General features: G+C 44.2%; 1 long non-coding RNA gene across 1 annotated transcript; it reads right to left on the bottom strand.

The window, feature by feature from the left end:
- Window positions 1-233: 233 nt before the first annotated feature.
- On the bottom strand, window positions 234-6,553 carry LOC124241692 (uncharacterized). Its single transcript, XR_006889296.1, has 4 exons — window positions 6,392-6,553; window positions 3,005-3,164; window positions 1,643-1,692; window positions 234-1,088 (listed from the first exon to the last, which is right to left on the bottom strand). It is a non-coding gene; the product is annotated as an uncharacterized LOC124241692 (long non-coding RNA).
- Window positions 6,554-12,139: the final 5,586 nt, after the last annotated feature.

A 12,139-nucleotide genomic window follows, 5' to 3' on the forward strand; every position in this document is an offset into this window, starting at 1 on the left:
AGGAGGAACCTTATCAAAGAGAACTCAGACTTCCTCTAGGACTTAACATCTGCAGCCTTCATTTGGAAATTAATCACAGGCTGCATATTCTCTCTTCTACTTATTATTAACTTTTTTATTTCCTATAGCTATTAGACTTTAAGTTGTATGCTTTTGTCTTATATGCTCCAACCTTAAGGCAGGAACCACATTCCCGTTATCTTTGTTTCCATCACAGCAGCCTAGCACACTGCCTTGCCTGGATTAGATGTTCAATGGCCACGTAATTGATTGATAACTAACCGATTGCATTTTACATATCACCAGGCACATCTGTTGCTATGTCCAGAGTGAATTCACTCTTCCAGATACTGACCTTATTTGGAGGGAGGAACTCGGGGGGTAAAAAAACTCCAAGCAAGCATGTTGAGATCCTGAAGCAGATGGTGCTGTGTAAAAACCCCTAACACTATGGTTTCAGCCTTATAAGAGGTAACAATAAAACTTGCTCCCATGAGGTAGGACTAAGCCACTAATCCTCCTGGTACAGCTGGAAACACAAAAGCTTCTTAAAGTTCAAGGACCCCAACCCACCTGGTTAGACAATAACTAGGCCAAAACCTCATTTCTCAGCTGCTCTTGTTATCATTTGCTCCAATTCTCAAACCACTTAAACAGAATCCTGGGAATTTTAAAATAAACTTTCCTGAAAAATGTGCCAGAATTGTATCATTTTCTTACCAAAAAAAAAAAAATAGAAAAATCTTGGTGATACTGGCTAGAAAAAGCTGGGCATTTCCTCCAATAATAAAGGAGAAAAAAAAATGTTCAGTAAATAAAATATTTTAAAACTTATACTAGCTGCCGACTCACTTTTTGAAATAGATTTCTCTTCAAGAGTAATTCTTTCTGGTCTATTTTTTCGTTCAATAAATAGCTCTAGAGAGCTGACTGTGGTCTCTAGCTGTCTGCTCTGTGCACAGGCAAAAACAGACACGGCTGGGAGGCTGACTTTGTCAAATTTGGTTTCTTCAGTACAGCAATTTCTTCTGCTCTAATTGTCAACTTTATCAGAGAATCTCTAACAGAGGCGGAGGAACTCCCAGACCCTAAGGGAGAGAAGAATAATACAGTAACCAAAGCGTGGACCCTGGGGCGAGGCAAAGCCAAAACCTGTCTGTCTCACTCCGCGCCAGTATTTGCCCTCTTCCATGCCCCGTGGCCGCCCTCGGAAAAGGGGGCTGAAAATACTCCCGATCCCAGAGGAACAGTGCCTGACGTTTGTATAAATATTCATATCTATAAATGTCATCCGGCCTTAACCCAGGGGTTGAATATGGAAACGTCTGCAGGTACAAATAGGGAGGAGAACTCAGAATGAGAGGCCGGGAGCGGACAGGGTGAAGCAGAGACCACTGCCCCGCTTGCGGGGGCTGGTCTGACTGGACGCCAGCCAATTGTTACCACAAGGCAACGCAGCCCCGTGTCCCCCGTTCTTCTGATCCGTCAAGAGAAGCCAGCTGTCCAGATTTTGACAGGAAATCTCCCAGTTTTTAAACATTGCCTCAAAACAATAATCAAGACACAATATAGCACAAGAGTGAGGAGCCTGGGCTCCGGGACGGGATCGAATGGGTTTCGCAATCCCAGTTCTGCCACTTACCTGCACGTGACCTTGGACAACTTAACCTCTTCATGTCTCATTTTCCTTATCTGAAAAACAGATAATGAAAATATTAGTGCCTATTTCATAGGGCGAATGTGAGGAGTAAAAGATTTATATAAATTTTAATATAGAATTTGATATATAGATATATTTATATATAATATAGATTTATACATATAATTTGATATATTGATGTCAAATTTATATGTATATACATATACAGATATAAATACAAACGATTAGACCAGTGCCTGGCACATAGTAAACATTACTTAAGTTTTAGCTATCACCATTAGTACTTTTGCAAACACCATGTAGAATGAACAAAACATCTCTCCTAAGAGGTCCTGTTGTGACTCGCTGGCTCCTAACGCCTTCATGGGGCCACATGCCTTGGCCTCGTATAGTTGTGAAGGCTGGGTGAGAAGGCCCTCTCTGCTTCCACCTGCTAGTCGTGCCCAGAGACCCAGGGACACTATGCAGCTAGACCCAAAGAGGATTCTGGACATTGCCATGTTAATGGCACATCATTACCCCTCCTTACTCGTCCCCTTTCTCCCCACAGGTGAGAATGGGCTGGGACAGCTCTGCCAGGCAGACAGACAGGGCAGCTCAGGATGCCTTCTCAGAAGTACTTTGAGTCACAGAGACATTCCGGGCAGAAGGAGCCTACTGGAAAGCTTGACCCTCTTTGAGAATTCATGGAGCTTTTAGCCCCAGGGCTAGTGCATTGGTCCTACCACCATATTTTTCTGACCAGTCGCCCCATTGGGGGCTACCAGGCGCATAATGAGAGGGCCTGGCTTCCTCAATCACTGCAGTATTGCAAAGAGGTTTTCCAAGTCCCTTGCTGGCAAATGTTTTTTACCAGTCCATGCAATTCTCTCATCCTTCCTTACACTGCAAAATATTTTCTCCAATCCTTCCTCCAATTCCTACTGAGCTTGCAATGAGGCATCTGCTAGCACTTAGCAACAGAAGGCTTAAAAAAAAAAAAAAAGGAGGAGGGGAGACAGTACTGGGAAATAGAGTTGTATCTTCAACTCATTGAAAATCGTCCTTTTCCTCATTTGATCTCCTTTAATCTGGCCTCATTTCTTCAGGTGCGTGTGTTTTCCTTTACAAGAGCAACAAGAATGACAAAAGCTAATGTTTACCAAGCACCACATTCATTTCAGGCCCATCACATCCAAGCCTCATAACAATCCTAGGACACAGATACTACCAGGATCCTAATGGTACGATGAGGAAACCTAACTCACAGCCGTTAAGCATCTTGGCCAAGGTCACACAGCTAGTAGGTGGTAAAGCCAGAGGTTGAAATGGGCCTGTGACTGCAAAGCGCATGTGCTTACCCACCTGAAGGAACGAGAGCGTCCCATTGCAGTCAGGGGACAGCTGAACTTTCCTGACAAGTACGCCAGTCTAGGAGCAGGAGAAGAGACCCGCAGGCTATGCTCAGACCCTGCTCGGACACAACATTCACCCTTCCCGGACTTGAGTTCCCTGCCCACTCCACCTGCCCGAAAAGATATCCGAAGGTGACAGTAAGATCACAAAGTAAAAGTGGCTTGCATTTTAGGAAGATGCTACATACATCTAAAATGTTAAAATTAACCTAAGAATTAATTTTTGGAGGCATCTGAAATAAATTCATAACAATAAGTCTTAACAACAAGTCATAACAATAAGTCTCACTGGTCAGGTATATATTTTTAATCCGTGTGGGTTTTTTAATTACTAAAGAAAAATGTGCTGGTAAATTTGATTATTGAAGCATATAAAGTTAAAAAAGAGAGAGAGAGAGAAAGAAAAGAATGTTTCCCCATCATTTTCCATCTCCCTGAGTGAATATCTTTCCAGACTTTTCTAAGAACATACTGACACAATGTGTATACAGATCTATATGCATATACAGTTTTAAATCAAGATCCGATTCTGTTGTTTTGAAACTTCTCTTTTTGATCAGTATTGTATTTATTTACATTTTTCCACATCAGTTTGTACGGAATTCAGTCTTTTTAACCAACACAAAGAATACATTATGTGCATGAAGTGAGATTTCTTTAATCAGTGCTTTGTTGAAGAACTTTTGGGTAATTACTATTTCTGGTACCACAATGGTTACGTATCTTATCAGAATCTCTAGATGACAGTGGTGTGCCAGTGACCCATCAGGTGATTAGGGTTAAAAGTGTTGATAATTGTTGCTGAAATGGAGCATGTCTTCAGTTGAGCAGAAGATCCAACTCACATATAAAACCATCCCAGCTGCTGAAATTACTAGCTTATTAATAGTAAGACATATAACTGAACACCAATTCATTCATTCATTCATTTATTCATTCAAGTACTTGTGGTCTACCAAGCTCTACACTAAGCACAAAGGATGTAAAACAAAACAGAAGACCAAGCCTCGTTTCCTGTCCTTGAGGAACTGACAACTCAGTGGGCAGATGTATCATAAGTGAATCCTGTATCATGCTGAAGAGCTCTGCTAGATTAAAGTGAAGGAGTATCTAACTCTGGAGGAGATGGAGGTGCCTGAGAGGAAATATGTAAGCGGGAGGTCGACAGGATAAGAGAGCCTAAGAGGGACAGGACAGCTGAGGCATGGTAACTGCAGTTGCAAAGCTTCATCTTGTGAAGCCCCCAGTGTTCATGGAACTTAGAGCACTCAACATAGAGCATCCACAAGGGAAATGTCAGGAGGGAAGGATGGAAAGAGAAACTGGAATTGATGTTGAAGGGCCTTGAATATGAAGTTCCGAAATTTAGACTTCTGGTCCTCAGAGGGGAAATACCACTCCAGGGGCATTTGGGGTATACCACCATTTGTTCATCCACTCATCTGTAAATGGATATTTGTGTTGTTTCTGGGTTTTGACTGTTACAAATAAAGCTGCTATGAATATTCATGTATGAGTCAGCCTGCTTGCTTTCTTTTCTCTTGGGTAAATACCTAGGAGTGGAATGGCTAGCTCACATAGGATGTGTATGTTTAACTTTTTAAGAAACTGCCAAACTGTTTCCAAAGTGGCTGTACCATTTTACATTCTCACTAGCAGTGTGTCAGAGTTCCAGTACCCACATCTTTGCCAACACTTAGTAAGGATGGTCTGTCCGATTTTAGCCATTCCAGCAGGTACTAGTGGCATCTCATTGTGGTTTTAATATGGATTTCCATAATGACCAATGATGTTGAACATCTTTTCATGTGCTTATTTGGTATCCATATTATCTTTTTTTTTTTTTTTTGAGGAAGATTAGCCCTGAGCTAACTACTGCCAATCTTCCTCTTTTTGCTGAGGAAGACTGGCCCTGAGCTAACATCCATGCCCATCTTCCTCTATTTTATACATGAGACGCCTACCACAGCATGGCTTTTGCCAAGTGGTACCATGTCCGCACCCGGGATCCGAACCAGCGAACCCCAGGCTGCCGAGAAGTGGAACATGCGAACTTAACTGCTGCACCACCAGGCCGGCCCCCATATTATCTTCTTTGATGGAGCATCTTTTCACATCACTTCATTTTTTAAATTGGGTTGTTTGTTTTCTTATTATTCAGTTTTAAGAGTTCTTTACATATTCTAGATATGAGTCCTTTCTCAGAAATATGCTTTGCAAATATTTTCTCCTAGTCTGTGGTTTGTCTCTTCATTCTCTTAACAGTGTCTTTTGAAGAGCAAAAATTTTTGGTTTTGATGAAGTCCAATTTATCCCTTTTTTTGTTTTATGGATCACACTTTTAGTATTGGTATCTAAGAAATCTTTACCTAAGCAAAGGTCACAAAGATTTTATTCCTATGTTTTCTTCTAGAAGTGTTACGGTTTTAGGTTTTAGATTTAGATCTATGATCCAGCTCCAGGAAGCGTTTTGGCCACCTGTGGGAGCATTTTTATCTGTCATAGTGACTGGGGGAAGGGGTTCAAGCAGGAATTGGTGGGCAGGGCAGGAATACTAGAGGTCCCACAACGCACAGGAAACACAAAGACACACATCATGCCCCACGCGTCCTGCCAAACATTCATGTGGGCAAATGTTTATAATCACACAGATAGCTGTTTAGCTCTTATTTCAAAATACCAAAAACTTTGGGAAGGAAAAGTGTCAAGGAAAGTTTCAACAATAGAAATTGAATCTTTCCTTACTTCTCTTAAATCCGGAGTTTTTCCTTAAAATCATCGATTTCATTATGTCGTCTAGTAGATTTGTGCCTGTGCATTTACATACCAAATTACATATTTTATTATAAACTAATTTCCTTTCATTTCTCCTTTTTAATTCATTTATGGCATTAATTTTTTATCCTGTGTGTGTAGCTGGTTATATTATCATACATTAGCAACATGACAAGATTAAAAACATTGAGCTGAGTGAAAAAAGAATCAGAATGACATCTATAACAATATCACTTTTATATTAACATATTACAATTATATCATTAAGCTTTAGGTACTTGCACACAAATTAACTACACACATTTTCTAGGAATGCATAGAAAAGGGTACATATTATACACATCAGAACTGTTGCCTAAGGGAAGGAGGAAATGGGAAATCATAGCAAACATCGCAGGAGAGGCTCCTATACAGAGGGACGAGGATGGTTTAACATACACGGAGGGGTACACTTGACTCAGTGTCCTGTCCCTGAGGACTAGCTAAAACATAAAATAGTATTTTTAAAAATTAAGTTGCCAGGGGCCCCTGCCTACCCTAAAGCTCACTTAAAGTTGCATACCTGGAAAGGTGAAAGATGCAGATAGCCTCATGGGCAGCATAGAGGGAGATCCAGGCATTGCTCCTCCAACATTCCCAATATCACCAAAGGGCAGGTCCCAATCCACGAAAATGAGAGCTGATCCTGGAGTGAGGGTCCTCACAGGCCGTGTACAGGAGACTGTAAAACTGCTAAAGAGAAATAGATACACGCAGAGAGAGAGGAAACTTCCCTGTGCACAGAAATAAGGCAAAAATGTCCACACACCACTTCTACTCAACATTGTACTGGAGTCCTGGCCAGGGCAATAAAGCCAGAAAAAAAATAATAAAAAGCATACATATTGGAAAAGAATTAGTAAAACTATTTTCATTTGCAAGCAACATGATTGTATGTGTAGACAATCCTAAGGAATCTACAAATTACTAATAAGTAAATTTAGCTAAGCTGCAAGACACAAAGCCAAAATAATTAACATATAATAATCAATTGTATTTCTACATACCAGCAATAAACAATTGGAATGTGAAATTTGAAATACTATTTACAAGAGCATTTTTAAAATACTTACAAATAAATTTAACAAAAGACATGCATGGCTTGTCCACTGAAAATTACAAATCACTACTGGGAGGAATTAATGAAAACCAAACTAATTGGAGAGGTGTGTCATGTTCACAGATTTGAAGATTCATTATTTTTAAGTTGAATCTATAAATTATTTGTATATACAAATTTATTTATTAATTCATTTGAAAATATGTTTTGCCATCCTATGTACCAGACTCTGTTCTAAATACCAAGGATACAGCAGCAAAGAAGATAAAAATCCCACAGGGTTTATGTTTTAATCAGGAAAGATAGACAAACAAAATAAACAAGCAAAATATGACGTCCTACAGTGATAAGTGCTAGGGAGGAAAACAATGCAGGGGCAGGGATAAGGAATGAGCCAGGAGAAAAGAATGAAAATTCAGATGGGTGGAGACACTTAACAAAGACCTGATAAGATGTGGAAATGAGGCTTATAGAAACCTGGTGGGAGAAGGACTCCAGGCAAGGGAACAACAAAATTCTCTTAGGTGAGAATAAGCCTAGAATGTTCTAGGAACAACAAAGAGGGCACTACAGCTGGGGCAGAGTGCGTGAGCACGGGGAGGGTCTAAGGAATGAGGTCAGAGAGGCAGCACACGGCCAGTTCACAAAGGGCTTCGGAGGCCACTGTAAAGTCTTTGGCTTTGATTCTGAATCACAGGTGGATTTTGAGCAGAATGACATGACACAACCTGACTATACTTTAGAAGGATCCTCTGACTGCCATTTTGAGAATGGCAGGGTCAGCTGCAGAAGCACAGTCAGGAGTTGACCACAATCATCTAGACAAGAGACAATGGGGGCTTGAGCCAATGGTGGCAGTGGAGGTCTTGAGAAGTGAAAAGATCCCAGATACACTCTGAAGGTAGAGTTGAGAGGATTTGCTGATGCACTGAATGTGAGTGGATTGGCGGAGAGGGGTCGAGGATGACTCCAAGGTTTGTGGCTTGCACACATTGTGGAATACTTACTTACTGGGGTGGGGGAAGACTGTGACAAGAACAAATTTGTGGGGGAGAAGACAGATTTGATATGGGTCTTGTTAATTTTAAGATGCCTACGGAATATTCAAGTGGGGATGTTGAGAAGGTGGTTGGATATCTGAGTCTGACATTTAGGAGACAGGTCAGAGCTGGAGACGATAAATTGAGAGATGGTATTTAAAGCTAGAGTTGGAGACCAAGAGAGTGAGGGTAGATAGAAGAGATCGAAGGACAAAACCCTGGGATTCCTCAACATGGAAGGTCAGAAGGAAGAACAAGAAGGGAGTCTGAGGAGTTACTAGGGAAGCAGGAAGAATGCCAGGAGAGGGTGGAATCCTGGGAGCCAAGTGAAGGAACCTTCTCAAGGAGAAGGGAGTGATCAGTTGCACCAAATGCTGCAGGCAGGTCAAATAAGAAGAGGTTTGAGAAGTGACTGTTGGATTTGACAACAGAGGCCAGAAAGATGGGCACCAGCCAGGCTATTTGGGGGACTGGAAGGCACAGAGAAGGGGTGCAGGGATCTCTCACAGCTCCCAGGAGGCCGTCACCCCTTCCTCCCCAGGTTCTCTCATCACCTTGCCTTGAACATGCCGCTCCCTCTGCCCCTCTTTACTGAGCTCAGGTCTACTCAGCACCTTGACCTCAGTACCTCAGGGAAGCCTCCTAACCTGGCCAGATCCCCCCTGTACTCACGGTACCAGGTACCTGTCTCCTTCCAGCATAGGTCCCGGGGGAAATGTGCTTGGGTATGTGTGACGGTGTGAACAGCGTCTTAGTCTACTTGCCTGAACTCATGGACTTACTAGCACAGGACCCGGCACAGAGCAGGAACTCAACAACCAACAAGTAGGCAGTCAGGGCATGGGGAGACTTACAGGTACTAGAGGGATCAGGTATAGCCATGAAGATGGTGAGGTGAGACGTGCGCCCAACTCAGATGAGGGAATGGGATCTGGATCCCAAGCGAAGACAGGAGAAGGCACTGTCAGGAGAGGGAAACAAGTGCTTCCTCCAAGGCATAGAGCTGGACCAAGTCAGGCACTGGGGACCACTCCACGAGAGCTGATTATAGGGTCCATAGGAGACGGTAGAGGACTCTGAAATCCTGTCTGCCCCATTTAGACTCTTGCTTTAAGCAGAGAAGACAGCATACATGGACTCCAATCAGAGAGGCTAGGAAGCCCATCTGACCAGACAAATGTTAAGCTGCCCTACACACGGGAAGGAAAGAGGTTTTTTTGGGGGGAAATCCATCATCTACTGCTGCAAATTAAAAACCAGGAGAGAGTAGATAAAATGTTCATCCTTGAAGGAAGAATAAGAACCTTATCAAGTGCCTATCAGTGGGGGGCAGTCAGGGAGCTGTCTCATTGAATCCTCAGCTCCCTGACTGCCCTACAGAAGGTCACTCTCTCCTATCACCCGTTCATTCCCTTCAAAGCATTTTATCACCAGCGGTAGTTATCTTGTTTGTATGTTTCTTTACTGCTTATCATCTGCCTTCCCCTGCAATTTAAGCTCCCCAGGGCAGGAACTTTGTCTGACCCGGTGCTACACCCCTCTGCTAGCACAGCACCAGGCACACAGGATGTGGCAAATATTTATCGAGAGAGTGAAAAAGCTTCTCAGAAGTCCCACTACCTACCTGTTCTACAGATGAGGAGCCTCATCACCTTTAACTTCTCCTACCCTGGTGTTGAAGGCGTGTGTTTGCTCTCCTATCTCGCTCCTCTGCTGAGCTGCTGCTGTTCAGCAGAAAGGCTGGTCTCTGCCCCAGATCAATCTGTCCCTTTCCTGCTTAGAATCCAAGCACCCACTACGTGACCATTTGCACAAGCCCGGGCGCTCTCCCCTCCCTGCCTCTGCTTGTGCTGTTTCTGCAGAGGTGACCGCCCCTTGGGAGTGCCCAAGAAACCCTCGACTGCCCTTCTTTGTCAAGTCTTCCTTGACCCCTGTATTAGTTTCCTAGGGCTGCCATAACAAAAGTACTGCAAACGGGGGCCCTAAAACAACAGAGATGTATTCTCTCACAGCTCTGGAGGCTAGAGGTCCGGGTCAAGGTGTCAGCAGAGCCATGCTCTCCCCGAAGGATCTAGGGCAGAATCCATTCCAGGCCTTCCTCTTAACTTCTGGTGTTTGCCAACAATCCTTGACTTTTCTTGGCTTGCAGCTACCTAACTGCAATCTCTGCCCCCATACTTATGTGGGCTTCTTCCTGTCCCTCTCCATCTCCTCTTCTTATAAGGACACCAGTCACATTGGATTAGGGGCCTCTCCTACTCCAGTATGACCTCACCTTAACTAATGACATTGCAGTGACGCTATTTCCAAATAAGGTCAAATTCTGACATAGTGGGGGTTGGGACTTCCTTATCTCTTGGGGGGGACACAATTCAACAAATAACAATTCCCCGCAGAAAGGGCTGGTCCTTCCTCTAGCTGCCCGTAGTCTGCACCTCACTTAGTGTACTTACCACACTGCCTGGTAATGATCTTTTATTGAGTTCTCTCCTGCTCCATCAGGGATGACAAAGACTTCATCACATGTGCCAACTCAAATATAGAGTTAGTGAAAAAATTCTTTGACTGACAACTGATATCTGTCACAGGTGGAGGAATAAGGAGGGGCAGAATACCTGGGCTCTATGGGCATGTGAAGCACTGGGGGGTCTTGGAACGATTTAAGCTCGTGACAATGTGAGCTCTGATTCAGAAAGTTGGGATGGGAACTGTGATTCTGCATTTCTAACAGGCTCTCAGGGGCTGCTGATGCTGTTGGCCCGTGGACCATCCCTGAGGGGAGACTGAGTCTTATTTACATTTGTATTGTAGATTGCATGGTCCAAGGTTGGAAGAATGAATGAATATTAAAATGCTAGAATCTACTTTAAAAACTAGGGCAAGTGAACTATTGATACTTCCCTCACTCAGTTGCCCTTTAGAAAGACCCACTCTGGCAGGCACCTGACTGTCACCTGTTGGCCTGGAATGTAACCCACCCCTATGTTTAGGGAGGGTAGCTGTTCACCCCCCGCATACCAGAGGTTTCAACTGCACACTGAGCTTTGTGGAGCTAAGGAAGCGCAGGTCCAAGGGGGAAGCAAGTTAATCCCCTCTCCTTTCCCTCCTCTCAGGCCCGAATCTTCCGGGGAGGAAATACAGTCTCTCTGCGTGCCTCCAAGGATGGCGGGGGACAGGACCCAGCATGTAACGAGGTAAGGGTGGTGATGCCATTTAGCAGCCGCTGCTTAACTCCCAGGCCAGCTCTCGCAGCTGGTTCAGACAGTGCTCCTGTGAATTAATCATCCCCATCCCGGCCCCTGGCCCTGGGATCACTTCTCCACCAAAAGTGGCCAGAAACTTCAGCAAGCGAGGGCTTGCTCCCAACTGCTCAAGATGTCCATGCGGTCCACCCGGTGCTCGCACACACACACAAAACTGTCAGGTCAACTAAGAACGGCAGGCACATCTGAGGTTTCTGAAGTGGGGTGCGTGGGGTTCTAGAACAATCCCGTTCTGTACTTCCACGGCTCCATACACAAAATCCAGTAAAAGTTTGGGCAAAACTACTTCAGGGGTCAACTAGATGGGGCTGTGATTTCTCAAAGAAACAGGAGGGTTAAAACCACACAGCTATTTTCTTGGGCTAACGGCTGGGCCATGGCTGTGGCTGGGAGGGCAAGAAGGTGGCCTCTGTCTGCTTTTGGTTACAAAAGTGGATTGGGCTGGCAGCTAAAGCTCTGAATGAAGATGGAAGAGAAGGCAGTAAAAGAAGGACTTACTGGCTTGAGGGTAGAAATATCTTTTCCTATGGACAGAAGTTTAGAGAAATTTTACTTCCTGGATCTTCCCTAAACCTCATGGCTTTTTCTCTTTGCTGGAGTCCCAGCCACTGGCTGAGAGGCACTGGGTGGGCAGGTGGGAGAGGCCATGGGAGAATGGAGGAGTCCAGGAGGCTCGGCTCAGCCCACTAATGCGCAGGCTCCCCCGGCGCCTCCAGGAGGGAACTGAGCAAATGGAGAGTTGGGTGGCTGGAAGTCAGCAAACGTGGAAACAAACTGGAGGAGAGTCACAAAAGGTAACCAGGAAAATCAGAGGGTTTATGGGAGAACAGGGCTGTAGCCCTGGGGGCTGGGCAACACAGACGAGCAGATGTGCCCCTTCCCTGGTCTCCACTGAATGAAGAGATGGG

This window comes from Equus quagga, chromosome 7 (genome assembly GCF_021613505.1).
Source record: "Equus quagga isolate Etosha38 chromosome 7, UCLA_HA_Equagga_1.0, whole genome shotgun sequence".
Lineage (NCBI taxonomy): Eukaryota > Metazoa > Chordata > Mammalia > Perissodactyla > Equidae > Equus > Equus quagga.